The sequence below is a fragment of the Protopterus annectens genome, chromosome 2.part0, assembly GCF_019279795.1.
Source record: "Protopterus annectens isolate FY-2018-M chromosome 2.part0, PAN1.0, whole genome shotgun sequence".
Lineage (NCBI taxonomy): Eukaryota > Metazoa > Chordata > Ceratodontiformes > Protopteridae > Protopterus > Protopterus annectens.
In genome coordinates, this window is record NC_056728.1 from 9,571,467 (window position 1) to 9,590,615 (window position 19,149).

The window sequence follows — 19,149 nt, forward strand, 5'->3', positions numbered from 1 at the left end:
ACAGGTTCATAAGTTACTAGGTATCTTTACCAAAAGGACTGCAGCATCCACCCCCTACTGTGGGAGTAGAACCCAAAGCCTTCAGCATCAAAAGCAAGGACACTATCTGTTGTGCTATTAACAATGCACGCAGACTAAACATAAGCAGCACTAAACTTTTGCTTCCCTGCAGCTCTCAGCTCGTAAAATCTACGTGACACTCAGTTGTATCTCTGAACTTTGCAGCACAAGAAATCTGGAAAAAGCCAAAATTTATTGGGGGGGGGGACAAAAGGCCAAAAACCAGGGACACATTTTAAACATTGCTTGTATAATGTTGGAAAGTTGCTAGAATAAAATGCTGTGTTACCATACATTTCACTGCCACGTCTTGAACCCAGGGGACCCTGTGCAAAACAGTCAGAGCAACATACCACTACACCAAATCAGCTGTTTTGTGAAAGAGGAAGACTGAAACTTTAATGGCTACCATTTAGTGAATTCAGTTCTCACCACAGCACAGCTGTCAACCTCTTAGCACAAAATACCTGAACAAAGCCAATAATGGGTGAATACAGCCCCCAAACATTCAGTGAATTCAGTTCTCACCATAGCTCTCAACCTCTTAGAAAAAACACCCGGACAAAGCCAGCAATGGGGGAATATAGCCCCCAAACATATTCAGTGAATTCAGTTCTTACCGTACCTCTCAACCTTAGCACAAAACCTGGATGAAGCCAATAAATACCTGAACAAAGCCAATACTGAGTGAATACAGCCCCCAAACATATTCAGTGAATTCAGTTCTTACCATAGCTCTCAATAATGGGGGGGCATACAGTCCCAAAGACAGGGATACATTTCAAATATCCATCTTGTACATGGGGGGGCATACAGTCCCAAAGACAGGGATACATTTCAAATATCCATCTTGTACACTTAAAAAATTGCTAGAATAAAAGCTTTGGTCATGATTCACTTTCTGAAGAATATGAAGTCTGATATTGAAATGAGTGCCCATTTTTTTAACATTTGTTAACCAGGAAAGTCTGACTTGGAAAATAAGCTAAGCAGAGGCCCATGGAGAAACACTCCAGACAGCCAAGAATCAAACGAGAGAACATGTAGCTGTCAGGCAACAAGGACACAAATACAGAAACTACAGATTTTATGAGGAACAGAAAAAGTATGAGGAAAAACCTGCAACATTTTTACAAATGGTGGCGAGTAGGGAATTCAGGCTCTTGCCACTTGGGCCCACGGTACAGGGTTCAAGCCTTATTCTCTACCCACCACCATGTAACTCCTAGGGCATTACACACACACACACACACACGCGCAGTTGAACTTGCATGTGTACACATGTGTGGGCTCAGATACACAAACACACACATATATATATATATATATATATATATATATATATATATATATGTATGTATGAACATAAATGCACACCAAGCGGAACAAACTGTGCATAGATGCCCATATATGCCATGCCTTTACATCTCCTGACTCATATTACAGAGGAGGTACATCTTGCCCCACATATGAAGTAAGTGGTTACAAGTATTTTAATACATTCTGAATTCAAATATGGCTTCCCTACTGTCTAAGCAATTTCATGTTTCCCCAGGCCACTGAAAATGCCACTTAAGATCCTGTAATGGTACCATGTCTGTTGAAAATAGTAAGATACTGGATGGTGTGTAACACAGAAATGACTTTAGCTAGACTCAGTATTTGTGCCAGTCTTGCTGTATTCTTGTTGGCATGTGAAGGCCATGTCAAACCAAACCTGGTAAGGTCAAAGTAAGATTTTTTGTTTTGTTTTCACAAAAAAAATGCAATACCAAAAATACACATTTCCTGTGAAATGTATACAACCTTTGTTCAATGTCATTTGGCTCAGACTCAAGCCATTCCATGACTTGTCTATGATATGACTGTTTGGGTTCCTGACTTGCATATGACATAAACCAAAAGATATGCACAACAGATATAAGTCACATATGGAACTGACTTGCATATGACATAAACCAAAAGATATGCACAACAGATATAAGTCACATATGGAAAAAGAACAACAATGAATGGAGATATCTTTCTTTTACCTGTGTGAATAGTCAAATGAAAAGATTTACGCATTTGTAATGTTACTTACTTAGTGTGTAAGTAACATTACAAATGCGTAAATCTTTCATTTGTGTGTGTGAGAAACAAATCTCCAATCACTTGGTGATTACCATAAGAGCTAACAGACACCTTGCTGTGGTTATTACCACCAGTTACTCATGCATCCCATTGGCACAAGAAAACCCCACAATCAATCACTCGCATATATGTACATATCCAAACAACTATTCCAATGGCTGAACAGCAAATGCCTGTATGAATGCTCAAATGATCTGGCCAAAAATGAAAATGGTAGGAGAAACCCATCCATAACCACAATTCTAAACACCCTGCAAAATCTTGGGCAGCCAAGCAGCACGCTGCTGTACAGTACTGTATCTGGACAACCCCTAAATACTGCTTTTACAAACTATTTTTTTTTTAATATTGCTCTTACAAACTTAGAAAGCTGATACATAATGTTGTGTTAGTATGAATTGCTCAAGGGTAGGAAGTCTGAAACTCAAACCCCTGTCATCCCTACCTAACTTCAGGCTTTAAAGATTTGCCAGCATTTTGCCAGATAACCACAATTTTATGAAAATATATCAAAGTATGAGGCAAGTAAAATATGAGTCAAAGATCTGGATGTTCGGTGTAAACCTCTTGACTTCTTAGAGCAAGAATCAAGACAAAGACACAACCCAACTGACTGCCCACCCAAAATAAGGACAACCTTCAAAATGGCTCCAACAAACTTAAAAAACTGACAGAATAATATGTCCAGCATTAGCATGAATTTCCTGAATGGTATGCAGTCTGAAACTCAAGTGCATGCCATCACTTCGAAACTTTAATCCTAAATGATTTGCAAATAATTTGCCAGAAAAAAAACAATTTATGAAAATGGCCAGAAATATTTGAGGTAAAATATGCCCTGCCCCCTTTTTTTTGATGAAATCTGTGCAACTGCATGGTATGATTCTGTGCAAAACTGTACAGTGGGAATGTATGCCTAGCAGAGTGATTAAACTACAATCAAGGCTGCCCAGACAGTCATTTTGGTGCCACAGTAGACAAATGCCACTGCATACCCCCAGACCAGTGTACTGCAACTTTTCTGGGCCAATTCCTCTTACAATCTAGCCAACGCCACCTCACTTTTGTTTTTTCCTTTTTTTTTCCTCATTCCTTTTGTTTTCCTTTCCCGCCTCCCTTCAGCAACCTTAAAATTTACCCTGTGCCTGCACAGTGACCAGCCAACAAACCACCTACAGCCTGCAAAAACTAGGCATGGCTCGACCAGACCAACCAAAAATACACTGCAGCATCCCGCAACCCCAACAGAACACTATGTACAGTATTTCATCCAACATCCAATGCCCCAGACCCCCTGCCATGTCAATATACCATTACTCATCTCTTTCTTTCTCTTGTAAGTGCACATACTATTGTCTCACTCACTTCTCAACGATGAGAGAGATTTGGATCTAATTTAAAACTATTTGCAGCCATTTGCTAAAGACCACCAAAAATGTTCATATTGAACCTGACTTCGCATGTGCCACAGTATCTTTCCTCCACTGAAACTCGCATTTATTGAAAGTGAAAATCTGGACAGTTGAAAGCTCTGCCTGCCATAACCCTCCCCAATGGCCGTTAATCCCACATAATGCATGCACAAATGACAGACATTTACACACACACACACACACACACACACACACACACACACACACACACACACACACACTTACCTTACTAAAGCTGCCCGTTTCAGTTTCCGCTCCACTAAAGCGTCCCATCTTCCGTCCGTTTCGGTTTCTTCCATCCGTTCCGGTTCCCGCTCGCAACGGTCCTATCTTCCGTCTGTTTTGGTTCCGCCGCTAAGTAAGGTCCTATAAACTATCCGTTTTAGCTCCTGTGTGATGATGTCACTCACAGCATCCTCTAAATTAGTTCCCGCTCGCAAACTTCACGCGATGATGTCAGCACGCCTGCGACTGGACTTCTTAAAGAAGAACGCTTTAAAAAAAAAAAAAAACTTTTTTTTTTTTAAATTAAAAGATTAAATTGTCAGCAGATTCCAGGGGGGTGCAAGTGCACCCCCTTGCACCTGCCTGCGGGCGCCCTTGATGCTAATATGTTTGTTTCACTTTCGCAATTGCAACTTTAAGGACATAAGATTTTTAACTTATTTCTAGACTGCAATTCACATGTTCCACAGTTGTTTGTTTTTTCAGCTTTTCCTGGTTAGGGGTCGCCACAGCGAAACTCTGATCCACTAATGATTGGCAGTAGATTTTTATGGTGCCGAGTTGCCAGCCTGACGCCCAACCCTCAGCGAAGGCACGCCCATTCACACATGTCTTTCGGAGGCCACTCGACCATGTGGAGGACATGCAGACTCCACACAGAAGGCACTCCAGCCAAGAATCGAACAGGAGAACCTCTTGCTGTGAGGCAACAATGCTACTGCTGTACCACCGTGGCTTTAATTCACATGTTCCACAGTACAATATGTTATTCCAAGCTACTTCATCCAAGTGAGTCAGACAAGCAGAAGTCAAATATGAACATGGCTGAGTATGTGCTGCATATTCAGTACTAAATGACAAACATGCAGTGCTTGTTTAATAACATTTAAGATATATAAGTATATAGGTATTGTGCTGATAGCGTGTGCGCACACACACACAGCACCAAAATGAAACATTTCCCCTAGCAATGCATCCCCTCGGTGTCAAGTATGCACAAGCTTTCTTTTTTTTTATCTGGAAGAGATGGGGGAAGAAATGGTGGTGAAAAATGTTTTCATGGTTTCTTCAGAGGAGACCAGTCTGCAACTGCTGCTTGCTGCACTATCAAAGTCAAAGTAAAAATTAATGGCTTGGCTTGCCTTCCAGTTCCTTGGACTACTCCTTGCAATTTACACTAAATCTTAACTTAAACTAAAACAAAAATGCACAACTTTACTAGTCTAGCACAGTACAAGCAAGGCAGCTGCTCTCATCTTCCCAGAGCCCAGACTTACTCCACCATGTCCACGTTACTTGACTGAATCAATCAGTCTCTCAACGTAGTCTGTCTCATCAATCATGCAGCCACTGAAAGTTAACTTTTGCAACTCAATTCACTCACTACACTATCTGAAACAGGCTGCTTGTCAAAATACCACCGGAAAAAAAGATAAACACAGGCAGAGCACTGAGAGCAGTACACACACACGCCCTCAGGAGCCCTTGCCCGAATTCCGACAGGCTGGTAGTCTGCTCATGAAGCTGACATCATCTCACATGCCCCTGGATGAAATGACATCAGCAACAAAATCGCAAAAAGCAAAAATTTTAAACCCCCCCGGGAAATTCTGGAATTAAAGGGGCCACGTGGGAATACATGGCACCCCATTATTTTGATCTCAAAACCAGTAAATACCATGGAATTCAATACGGTTGAGAGGTCTGCCACAACTGGATTAGCGGTCAAATTTTTCCTCTCCACTTTCATCCAAAATAGACTTCCTCAGAACAAAATATACATTCATCTCAAGACCCTTATAACAATCACTTCAAGTAAATCAAGTAAACCATGATTAGTACAATTTACCTTTAAATTATGAAATATGACAGTATACTTGATAAACTGACACATAAAAACCTAGTACACCTATCTTAAAAAAATATATTAAAATATACACGTTTCACTGCCTAATGTAATGTCCTTTCAACCTTTTGTGTTTTAAAAGGCATTTAGAGTAAATGCCTCATTTAAAGCAGGAGGCTTACCTTTTCTTAACTGTCACTGCCAAAGTGTTTTCAATTTGTTCCGCTACATTCCTGCGATTACCCCCTCTAAGATCCTTATGTACCTGTTCCAGAATGGAAAATAAAAACATTCTACCCTTTTTACACATGATATTATGTTTAAATAGAGCATTATTCTGGCCCTTAACTTTAACAGAATATAAATGCTCCCTAACAAAACAAGTGTCATGCTTACCAGGAACAGGACCATGGCTTGGCCACTACCTGATGGACCTGTAAAAAGTTGAGGGAGAGGTAATGTCAGTACCAACACATGTTGCAACACAACAAGGTAATACATCCATATATCTCACATTTACAGTACTTACTGTGCTACCTGTTATATTGGTCACATTCTGAGTATGAGAGTACAACTGAGGTAACCCCCCCAAAGACCTAAGACCAGACACCCACGTAAAAGTAAGTGCAGCCTGACACACTGACTGCTACAGTATTACAATTCTGATCACAGTATGCCTACTTGCATGCTCTTCTGCTGTGGAAACTGTGGCACCTACCTCCACAATGTATGGTGTGATGAATGCCTGGGATCTGTCGTGTGTGCCTAGGTTAATCAGGAATTCCTCCGTGGCCATGAGTGGTTGTTTCACTGCAGGCCCTCCACCAGTGATGGCAAGATGCTTGGCTACATCTGCTACCCTTTGTCATGCAGCATTGATGATGTCCATTACATGGTGTCGAACCTGCTCATATGTCCTGCCATTATGGCCCATGCCATTTACATCACGGGCAAGGTCTGCCCACAATGCAGCCCGCTGTTCATTGTTTTGCTTTCCCCTGGACAGTAGGATGTGATGCTGTTGTTTTAGTCCTTCAAGTATAATTTCATTTTCCGCATCAGAGAAGGGTGCATGGCATCTATGATACATGATTCCTGAAAGACAAAAAAGTGGACCACATTACAGGATCACTTATGTGGAGGTACACTATGTAGAGTTACAGCAAGGACAAAATGACTGGCACTATCCACTGCTTGCTCACACATAACATACTCCACAGTGTTCAAACATACTAAGTGTGTGAATACAACTGAGATAGTAGAAATAGTCATGTATTCCTGTGTGTGCAATGACAGATAGTGCTGTATGATCATACACCCAACACTCGAGTCTCCTGTGGTGTGTCCCCTACAGGCAACCCCCTGATAATACATCATAGGAACAGTGACACACAATTAGCAGTGTGCAACCACTATAAAGGGACAATCCACCGTGACCACTGTGCCACAATGACAATAAGCAATGCACCCTTGATGTATAGTACATCCTATGTGGGTGTAAGACAGCAAGAGATCAATGACATGTCATTATGACAGGTCTATGATAGGCTTAATGCTGTATTTCCTATTCCCCATGCGTCTGTTCACCCATCTGCATCCTGTTGTACACAAAATCAGTTACATACCTGATGGAGTGTGGTACTCCTCTGTTGATATGTGGTAATAGTAAAGTTTTTACAAAGGTGTGTTCTGTGTGAGGAAAATCTCATATAGACTGGCTCCCTATAGCCAGCTGCTTGCTTTTTAAACATGCTTCTCATCAGCAGGTGATTGCCTGTATACCAGTCTGTGGGTCTGAAATGCTAATTGCAGTTAACACAGCTGATTTGCATCAGCCAATGACATGCAACCACTGTACAATACATAAGGCCTTCATGTAGGTTAGGGCCCCTTTCTGATATGTTGTGCTGGACATTACTGGGGTGAGGAGACTACATTGTTGCAGTGGGCAGGTCTGTACCAGAAACCTTACCATAGAGAAGTGTGTGCTACAGGCTGCAGTTGTTGCTGCTGATAAAAGACATAGGCAGAGAGTGTGAGAACTTTAGAGGACAACAACCTGTAGCAGTAACTGTGGGAGTTATGTCAGCCTTGTTGTAGAGGCAGAGCCAGCATGAGGCTACCCTTTCCATTCCAAATGAGGCATGTGTTTAAGGTAAGTATGTTAGGCAATGGTATCACTAACAGAGTACTAGGCAACATGTTTTGTGTGTCCTTGGGTAAGATGGGGTATAAATATAAGAATTTGGGCAACTGCCAGGCCATGTGTTGCAGTCTGGTAGTAATTTGCAGCATTTATGAGGGCAGGCCTTGTTACAAGCAGGGAATTCCAATGTGTATGTTAGCTGTGCAGCTATGTTAATATACACAATAACTTTGAAAGGATTGTGTGGTGCACTCTGATATTAGTGGCCCTCATTTTCAGTACCTGTGATGACATTCTGTGTGAATGCATATTTATACGTGAAGTGACACTTTATGCACATATCCATTTTGCTATAGGTGTATGTGAAGTGTATTCCTACCTGGAGGCCTGTGACCTCCATCAGTGAAAAGCAGACATGTCATTTGAAATGCATTGTATGGATAAAGAGTGCATGACTCAATCATTAATCACTGCCTCCAGAATACTGTAAATTCACTGCTACACACCACTGGATTTGAACTCAGGACAGTGTGTGGCAAAATGTACCATTTGCAAGGTAATTACCAGACTGAGCTACTGAGTGACTGCTGCAGTAGGTGTATTTGCAAGATATATGTCCACACATACAGGCTGTAACATACATTTTCTACATCCATCAGTATGTGCGTGGCTTTATATGGATGTATGTGTTCACCAGGGTCCCAGCTGAACATGTATTTTGCCATCAGTGCCTTATCAGGTGTCTTTCTACATGTTGCTGCTGAAAGGCATTCTTAGCTGCTATTACAGGCCTCACTTACATCCATTATTCTGTCTTTGGCTTCCTAGTGGTGTACTATTGCACTAGAGTCCAAGGTAATACTACATTCCCATTTTTAATCTTTTTACTTTAATTACATTTTAATCAAGTTTGTGCGGCATAGCATGGCACACAGCTCCACTGAAACATGCTTAATGACTGTAACTGGCAATTGCTATGTTTTCTTTAACCTACCTGTTTTAAGTAAGAGTTGTGTGGTGTGGCAGGTTAATGCAATAGTCTGCAGGTACAATGGTCTTGGGTTCGAAATATAAGACAGATGTTTATTTTGTAAGTGTGTATTACAAGTTTAAAAACACTTATAATGAAAATAACTCCATTTAGCTGAGCTTAGCAAAGCTGCATGACACAGCACACCACACAGCAATGTGCTAAAATAATACGAAGAAAAGAAATATGGGGAGATAGGAAAGTGGGGAAATGGGGTACAAGCAGGGGGAAAAACATACTTAAAGGCAAGTAGGGATGTGTGGGAAGGGTGTAGGAAAGAACCATAGCTATCCATTTCTTGTACAGTCACAACTGTGTACTTTGACAGAATACGTACATGGATTTGAACTCTCAACCCCAGAGAGAGGGGTGAAAACGACATAACTGTGCAATTGGACCAAATTGTGTGTGTTCAGTGGGTATGTGTGCAAAATGGTGAGCATTGTATTGGATGATATATATATATTTTTTTGAGACAAATGCCCATTTTTTTTTAAGGTGAGAGTGGAATGTTGGGGAAGAGACATAGGTACATGTGGGTGAGGTAAGTTGGGTAGGTGAGGATGCATTTGCAGACAGACAAAACAGACATGGGGGGGGTGAACATCTTGGATAGTGAGGTTGTTGTGAAATCCAAGCCCCATGTGTCTCCAGATGGCAGCAGAGTGACTCACATCCCCACCCATGCGACTGTTGGCATTGCTTATTCACTGCCCCAAGGGTGGCAGTGCTGAAGTCTGGGCACAAGGGCAAGGTTGCCCTACTAGGTGGGCTAGCATGTCCTCAATCCAGCGCAGGCAGTGGTCAAACCTAGAGTAGACTATCCTGTGCACCAAGACTAGCAGCTCATCCCGGGTGACAACACTACCTCCACCACCGCTTCCAGAGAGGGGACGGTTCCCGTCCCATGGGGTGGTACTACCTGATGCCATAGGTAGTGCAGGGGCAGCAGTGGAGGCACAACTGGTCTGGGTTTCAGATGTGCTGGGACCCAGTACCATGGCCAGTTGAGGCAAGGTAGGATGATCAGACGGAACCAGCATATGTTGACGTGCTGTGGTGAATGAGGTATAGCAATATGTTAAAGTTAGTAATAACCAAATCATTCTTACTATTAACAGAATGGAATATCATTTTAATTCATACAAATACATATAAATGTATAGTATGTGTAACACAACGGTAAATAACATAACAGTCAGCATGGTAACAGCATGCCGGTAAGAAGTAGACCATAAGGGCAATAAAATAGTTTAACAAAATATGTTAATAGTGAATCATACACATAACAAAATTACATCACATTTTGCAAAAGTATAGAACTCTGTGGTGACCCCTAACCAGGAAAATCTGAAAGACATATATACAGTTAGTTTAACAACATATGTTAATATTAAATCATAATAATAAATAACAATAATAAATAAATGAAGATAAAGAGTGGGGGAGAGAGAGAGAAACAATCCATTACTGACAATGCAGACTATATCCCTGAAAACACTGCTACTAAATACTCTGCAGGCATGTAGTGTCAGTTCTGGGTACAGTGACTACAATTCTCCTATAGCTAATGTAGGAAGTATGGTACATACCTCTCAAGCTGTTAGCATGGGTCAGTATGGGCCAAGCAATAACAAATGCAGGTACACTACTACACAGAACAGTTTCAAATAATATGGAATTCTATAACTACCAATGTGTTCTGTAAGCAGATTTGGTAATACATTGCATTCCAGGTAATAATTTTTCTGGTAATCCTGCGACAGACAGATTAGGCAGTTTTAATTACATTATGAGAAATTGTGACACTTTAGAGGCATGTTTGTTTGCAGTACATAATCTAGACATCCATCATGCCTTAGTTAGCAAGCATGGGAACATAACCCAGTTGTTGTGACTGCAGGGGACATTTGCAAAATAAATTGACTTTATTGGTATTGCTGATAACTGTCTGTGAAATGTTAGTGCAATCATATCTGTTCATAACATGGGCTACCTCAACCACATACCATTTCCACTCCAAACCCCAAGGTAACAAAATAGGGACTTTTGGGTTCCCCAATTGCCCCCAAAATTTGTTTTGGCCGGGGGAATGACCTGAGACGTGCCTCCTGGACTACATGAAAAGAGACATAGAGGAGCTCTCGATTATGTAGCCCAGGCTGGTATGACCCTGACCCTGAGCAGCATCTGCCCTCACCAAGAATGATACCACAATACAAAGACAAGATGATCAGCTTTAATAACTGGCTCAAGTACTGGTGTCATTCTAAGGGGATACAATGTCTGTCTGCCTGGGATGACATGTTGGACAAGCCACGCTGCTTCGCAAGGGATGGCTTACACCTGTCGCCACTGGGCTTCCGGATATTGGCTAAGGCTCTTGCCATCCCCATAGTGCCTTTTTTAGGCAAGGCTCAAGACAAACCCACCTCCTTAGAAAATAAAAATGGAAAAACTAAGGGTAATGCTGCTCAACACCAGAAGTCTAAATCTCAAGATGCAGGCACTTTCGATGCACTCCTCAGCATGGAGAACATCGACGTCTGTGCAGTAACTGAAACCTGGTTCAAGGCTCCTGAGAGCACCCCAGCATTACCAGGCTATACCTCGTATCATGCTTTTGGCCCCAAAACCGGGCGAACCACAAAGGAGAGGAGTGTCCATATTCATCAAGGACACCCACACCTCCAGGTTAGTAGCAACACATGAAGCATCAGAGACCATACAGGTGCAACTAACCATAGGCAAAACTGCTATACAACTGGTAGCATGTTACAGACCACCCTCCCAATCTCAGGAACCCCACTCAGCCTTCCTGAAGACATTGGAGGATATGAATGTATCACAAAATACCATCATACTGGGAGACTTCAACTACCCAAACATAGATTGTGTACATTATTCTAGCCCTAATACCCTAGCCCAAAGGTTCCTGGAATTCATAAATTCAAATGCACTGGAACAACTAGTCACCTCTCCCACTAGGGGAGATAATATACTAGACCTGATTATCACAAACATGGGGACAAAATGCTCCACACCGGAAGTATACCCCTCACTAGTGAGATCTGACCACAAACTAATCACCCTGGATATACATATCCCACCTCCACCCCCAGCACAAAAGACCACAGTGAAAAACATCTCAAAAGCAGACTTCACTCTTCTTAAGACTGAGATGATATTTTTTAAGCCCACTGTGCCAGTGGATACCACATCCCACAATGCTGAATCCTTCACAAATGCTTTCTATGGACATCTCCAAGAATGCATGGATCATGCAATCCCAAATAAATCCAAGTCCCTCTCCACCAAAGGCAAGCGTCCTGTCTGGTGGACCTCAGCCATTAACAAATTGTATAACAAAAGAAGGAAGCTACTGCACGTCAGAGCAAAATCCCATGAAGGGAAGACATCTCTGATCAACATTAGCAGAAAACTACATTCTCTCATAAAAACATCCAAGGCCAACTTTGAGAGAAAAATCGCTAAGGACACTAAAGATAACCACAAAGCCTTCTTCAGCTATGTTAGAAACCTGGGCGGAAACCCTCAGATATGCTCAGAGTTAGTTCACAACAACAAAAAATACACTGAACCCACAGATATTGCCAACATTCTGGCTGACAGGCTCAATGCAAATTTCTCCCCTCCCTCACCCCCAAAAGAAGAAATACTTATCCCATCTGAATGTAATCTCCCTGTCATCTCAGATATCCAAGTGAGAACTGCCCTAAACAAAGCTAAAAACACAGCATCAATGGGACCTGACGGTATCCCGGGTTGCGTGTTACGTGAACTCCAAGAGGAGCTAAACCCACACATAAAAATGCTATTTAACCTTAGCCTTACTTCAGGATATGTACCTGAACACTGGCGTACAGCAACAGTGGTCCCACTCCACAAAGGGGGTACCTCTACAGACCCTGGGAACTACCGCCCCATAAGCTTAATCAGCCTGGTCTGCAAAGCTATGGAAAGAATCATTATGGAACTCATAAACAGAGACATAGGGGACCTACAGACACTTGACCCCACCCAGTTCGGCTTTGTAAAGGGCAGATCCTGCCTTTGGAACCTGGTTGACTTTTTCAAAACAGTCACTAGAGCCATTGATGAGGGCAAAGCAGTCCATACAGCCTATCTGGACTTGGCTAAGGCCTTCGACACAATACCCCACTCAGGCATCATAGATAAGCTCAACAGCTTAAATGTAAACCCTTATGTCACTAGATGGGTTGCAAACTGGCTAAAGGACAGAACCCATAAAGTTAAAATCACTGGAGCAATGTCAGACTCAAAGCCAGTCACAAGTGGTGTCCCACAGGGATCTGTCTTGGGACCCCTCTTGTTCGGCATTTATTTCTCAGAAGTTAAAGCAAACATAGGAGGGTTGTGGCTGACAAAGTTCGCAGATGACTGCAAACTAGGCGCCATAGTCGATACACCAGCAGACACATACATCCTACAAAAAGGCCTCACAGAAACGGACAACTGGTGCCGGAGTCACGGCCTTAAACTAAATGCCAAAAAATGTATAGTCATCCCCTTTGGGAAAAACAAAGTACCCACAAATTATCACATAGGCAGCAACCCACTGAGTACAGAAAAAGTAATCATAGACCTAGGGACCCAAGTCGACAGCGACCTCTCATTTGACACCCACGTTGCCAAAATGGTTAGAAAAACATTCTACCTTGCACACCTCATCATGAAGGGATTCACATCCAGATCCAGGGATGTCATTGTACCCCTATACTCCTCCCTCATCAGACCCATGATTGAGTACAATGCCCCATTTGGTATGTACCTCACCCGGCATTTGCAACAGCTGGAGAGACCACAAAAGTACCTCACCAAGAGGATCAAGGGTCTCCAACATATGTCTTATTCTGCCAGACTAAAGAAACTTCAGCTCTATTCAGTAGCATACCGCCTGCTCAGAGGTGATCTCTGCCTGACGTACAAGGCCATGTCCAATCAGGATCTGATGGACATGCTCCACCTCAAAAAATCCAAATCCATCAGGACCATGAGAGCCAAAGACTTAAACCTCGGCACAAGTATGAATAGGACATGCTGGAGGGATAGATTCATAACCCAGAGGTTTCCCATGCTTTGGAACAAAATCCCAGTTCGTATTAGGTAGAGCCCCTCACTGACTCTCTTCAAGAGAAATCTTGATGAGTGGATGGGAGATCGTAAGTTTACCCCAGGGGTCACATCTGTGTCACTGCTAGACAGGGGCACAGTAAACTAATTCTATTATATAAGAGGACCTTCATTGTGTCACTACTAGACAGAGGCACAGTATTCTAATTTTATTCTGTACATTTTTGTACCATTTCATGAGGTGGCAAAAGCCATATCACTATGGCTAGGCTTACAAATGCCCCAGGGCAGATAGCCTAGTACTATACTATGAAACTATGAAACTATGAATACATATTAATGTATATTATGTGTAACACAACAGTAAATAACATAACAGTCAGCATGGTAACAGCATGCCAGTAAGAAGTAGACCATAAGAGCAATAAAATAGTTTAACAAAATATGTTAATAGTGAATCATACACATAACAAAATTACATCACATTTTGCAAAAGTATAGAACTCTGTGGTGACCCCTAACCAGGAAAATCCGAAAGACATATATACAGTTAATTTAACAACATATGTTAATATTAAATCATAATAATAAATAACAATAATAAATAAATGAAGATAAGGGGTGGGGAGAGAGAGAAACAGTCCATTACTGACAGTGCAGATTATATTCCTAAAAACACTGATACCAAATACTCTGCAGGCATGTAGTGTCAGTTCTGGGTACAGTGACTACAATTCTCCTATAGCTGATGTAGCAGGTATGGTACATACCTCTCAAGCTGTTAGCATGGGTCAGTATGGGCCAAGCAATAACAAATGCAGGTACACTACTACACAGAACAGTTTCAAATAATATGTAATTCTATAACTACCAATGTGTTCTGTAAGCAGATTTGGTAATACATTGCATTCCAGGTAATAATTTTTCTGGTAATCCTGCGACAGACAGATTAGGCAGTTTTAATTACATTACGAGAAATTGTGACACTTTAGAGGCATGTTTGTTTACAGTACATAATCTAGACATCCATCATGCCTTAGTTAGCAAGCATGGGAACATAACCCAGTTGTTGTGACTGCAGGGGACATTTGAAAAATAAATTGACTTTATTGGTATTGCTGATAACTGTCTGTGAAATGTTAGCGCAATCATATCTGTTCATAACATGGGCTACCTCAACCACATACCATTTGTTCCTGGAGTGGGAGAAAAAGAGAGCATTCTGTGACTGAATTTGTTTTGCATTCCAGAACTATTACAGTGCTATACTTGACTGCGGTGATAGTAGAACACACATGCATGGCATATGGCCATGCTGCATATATTGAAACAAATCTCTTTAGGAATCAACAATGCTGCTTTAACACTTTATTGGTATTGTTGATAAATGTCTGTGAAGTCCACACAATATCTGCCTATAGACTGGGCTACCTCAATCATATAACTCTATTATCTGAAGTAGGAGGAACAGAGAGTATTATGTGACTGATATTGGCTTGGAGACAGCCTTGGACTGTACTCTGAGATAAATAATACAGTTTGCAGGCCATTTCTTATGCATTCTACAGCTATTACAGTGGTACACTTGACTGCAGCAACGTTACCATAGATAAGTAATGCATACAGCTCTACTGCAATGGTTATGACAACACAATCATGCTGTATACTGTTTTGCTTACTGTTATTGGTATTGTTTATTGTTTATTGCAATACAGTTACTATTGTCCATTTATTGCATTACAGCTCTACTTGCCCATTTATTGCACTACAGTTCTACTTGCCATTTATTGCACAACAGTTTTTATGGTGTATACTTTATTGCAGTAAATGGTTTACTCTTTCTTGCTTATTGCACTACAGTTAGCATAATAAATTTGTACACACCACACTCATGGAGCAATCTGGCCAGGTGCTTGGCATGGGACTCGACATTGTGAGCCCTCTCAGCTGCAGCTGTTGGGAGAGAAGCACAACATTATGCATACCAGTTTTGCAGACATTTAGCTTGCATATTTGGTAAAACAGAGGAAAAATGACTTACATATTTGTGGGGCACTCCCTGCTCTAATTTCATGGGCCAAGGTGTCCAAGAATTCCCACTTTCTCATCTTCAGGTTGTCATAATGGTGACAACACTGCTCACCTGTGTGGGGGATACCAGCAACACTGGTGAGTTCCCTACCAACCAGTCAAGGCCTCCACCTTACATTCTGAGCCCTGAAAACCACCCTGCAGCAGCCTGGGTTCATGATTTTTAACCAGCAGCCCAACAAACAGCCTGGACTCCTGAACACCTCATCTCTGCACCTGAAAGTGCACACCCTCACCTGCACCACCTGCCATATCCACAGTAGATAAGACTTCAAGGAATGATGCAGAATTCCTGCCTATTGTGCTTAATATAAGCTGTTTTCCCACCATTACATGTCATTGAGCAACATTCAAAAAAGTGCCTCATTGCTTAGCAGTGTGCAAACCAGCATAGCACAGCTAAGCAGGTTTAGCTCCGCTTAGCACCATGCAAACAAAAGTAGTCTTTAGCATGTTTAAACAGTGCTCAGCCTAGAGCATCAGTGCCATATTTCACAAATTTGTCTTTAAAATTAAACATATGTAATAAATTAATTTATAGACATCTTATCATCGCTATGGACTCGAACCCAGGCCCTACTAAACATTAGGCTGTAGCTCTACCCATTTAGCTACTTGGATATTATGAAAACTAGTATACCTTCACATGTGTTACTGGACTACCTGTTAGTGTTGCTAAGCACAGCGGTATGCCTTGCAAACATGCTTAAATAAACCCAGATATAACTAATTAATTACATCTGGTTTCTATTTTTAGATGTCTAGCAACTGTCGGTTATGTATGTATGAGCACCACTCAGCTCTGTGGCACTCAGAGCCGCACCGCACAAACAGGAATTAAAAAAATATTTAAAATTGCAAAAATACGTAATTATGATAATTAATGACATCGGTTTCTATTTTTAGATATCTGGCAGGTGTCAGCTGTCTATATGTGAGCACAGCTTGGCATTGCTGTGCTCTATGCCATGCAAACATGCAAAAAACAAACAAAAAATATTTAAAATTAAATATTACACATTTGACCCAATTCACAGCATTTCAACAGTAGCAGGGAGCAGTACAGGCCACCAACAACCACGGGTAGCCTCTACACTTATCCCTGCACTGATTCAACAACCCTGTTCCTATGCTCTCCCTCAGGACCGCACTATCATTAACATGTATGGCGTGCTGCCAAGGGGGAACTGTGGCAGTGTACTTGGATACATTCCATGCAAGCTCTACACTGAGCCTACATGGATTTTATTAAATTCTGGGATAAGAGAAACAAGGTTTGCGCCTAGCTTATTAGCAGGCTTTGATAAAATGGCAGGTATCAAGAATAAAGAAAATTTTAGAGCATTCCCTCTCCCTATGTCTTTAGAATAAGAAAAAAAATTAGACAGTCAGTTAACAACAACTGGAAAATAATATCAGGAAATAAGGAACTGTCATCAGTAATAGGTGCACAACCAAAGTTTATAGATTAAAAAACTGTAACTTTAAGGCATTACTTGAAAAAAGTTACGTTGAAGAAAGGAATGTATAACAGTAAAAATGTCATGTTTAAATGTAACAACTGTAAAGAATGTCAATTTATAAATGTGTTCAAATATTATTTTAAGACACTCACATAAAAAGATATGGGCTACTGGAAAGTACACATGTAATTCCAGTACGGTGGTTTATCTAGGGGTCTATATTAGAACACTGACTTTTTAAAACATCAAATGTTCTAATATCGACCCCTATTCAGCGAACGTTGACAACATCGAACATGTAGAAAAGCGAATTTTTTTCCCATGGAAAAAAATTCGCTGTTCCAACACACATACACACAACACAAACACACCAAACAAACAGCAATCCACACACATACACCTAAAATCCTACATCTAACCCTACACTAAACTGTTCACACACCACTAGCTATCCACTTACCTTAACCCAAACCCTAACCCTAAGGTCCGTCACTATCGCACACTCACCTCACCCGTGCCCTAACCCTAACTCACGTACCCCGCGCCATAACCCTAATGTCCACACAATCGCACACTTACCTGATCCTGACCCGCAACTTTCCACCACAGTGCTGAACATAGCGAAGCCACAGGAATGGCCAACCAAATTCCTTCCCTAGGAAGAAATTCAGTGTTCCGCAGCATTGCTATTTTTTTTTTTTTTTTTCTTTATTGATATTCCATTTATTGTACTTTTAACTGGAAAGCTGTATGTGAACTTTTTATGTGTATATATTTTTTTTAAATCTGGAAGATTTTTAAACTTGGTATCATGTGACTGGTTTTCTAATTAAGTAAAAGTGTAAGTAGAACTAAATAACTGTTTTGTATAGCTCTGAAGAAGTTCATTAAATGTTTGGATGAAAGCGTTAACTTTGCAAAACTGGTTCTCTTATTGTGGTATCTTTTGAAGAAAAGGGCAGCTGAACAGCTATCAGACTCTTATTTAAACTTAAAAGTACTTCTTTTGTGTGCACTTTTGAAGAAAAGGCCAGTTGAACAACAATTAGACTTTGGTACTTAAACTTAAAAGTGCTATTACTGTGATTCAGTACTGTGGGATTACAGAAATTGATTTCTTTGGCTTTATTCCTGGATTGACCTCTTTATAAGGATTGAGACAAGGCAGGCAATACTGTTGTCTGCTATTTTACGGTATTCACCTGGAAGCTCATCAGCTGAAGCAGAGCACAGTTTGAGTTTGTTTAAGAATAGTTTTATATAGGATGTGGGCCCAGGTTTGAAGGTGAATGTGGATGTGGTGATACATGGCTGCTGGGCAGGGTTAGTATTAGATGTTGGAGAATCCTTGGTTAGAGATGCTATACTATCTATAAAATAAGAGTTGAACTGTATTGCAGATCTCAGTGAAAGTTACTGGGAGAGGGGTTAGGGGCTGACTTTACAGCCGGGATGCAAGATTTCTTTAATGGCTGTTCAGAAATTTTCAGGGTTATGTTTACTATTATTTTGAAAGTTATTATAGTGTAGTTTTTTGTCTTCATTAATTTGTTTTTTTATTACAATTGTGAAGCATTCTGACGTTTTCAAGATATTGTGGTGTTTTG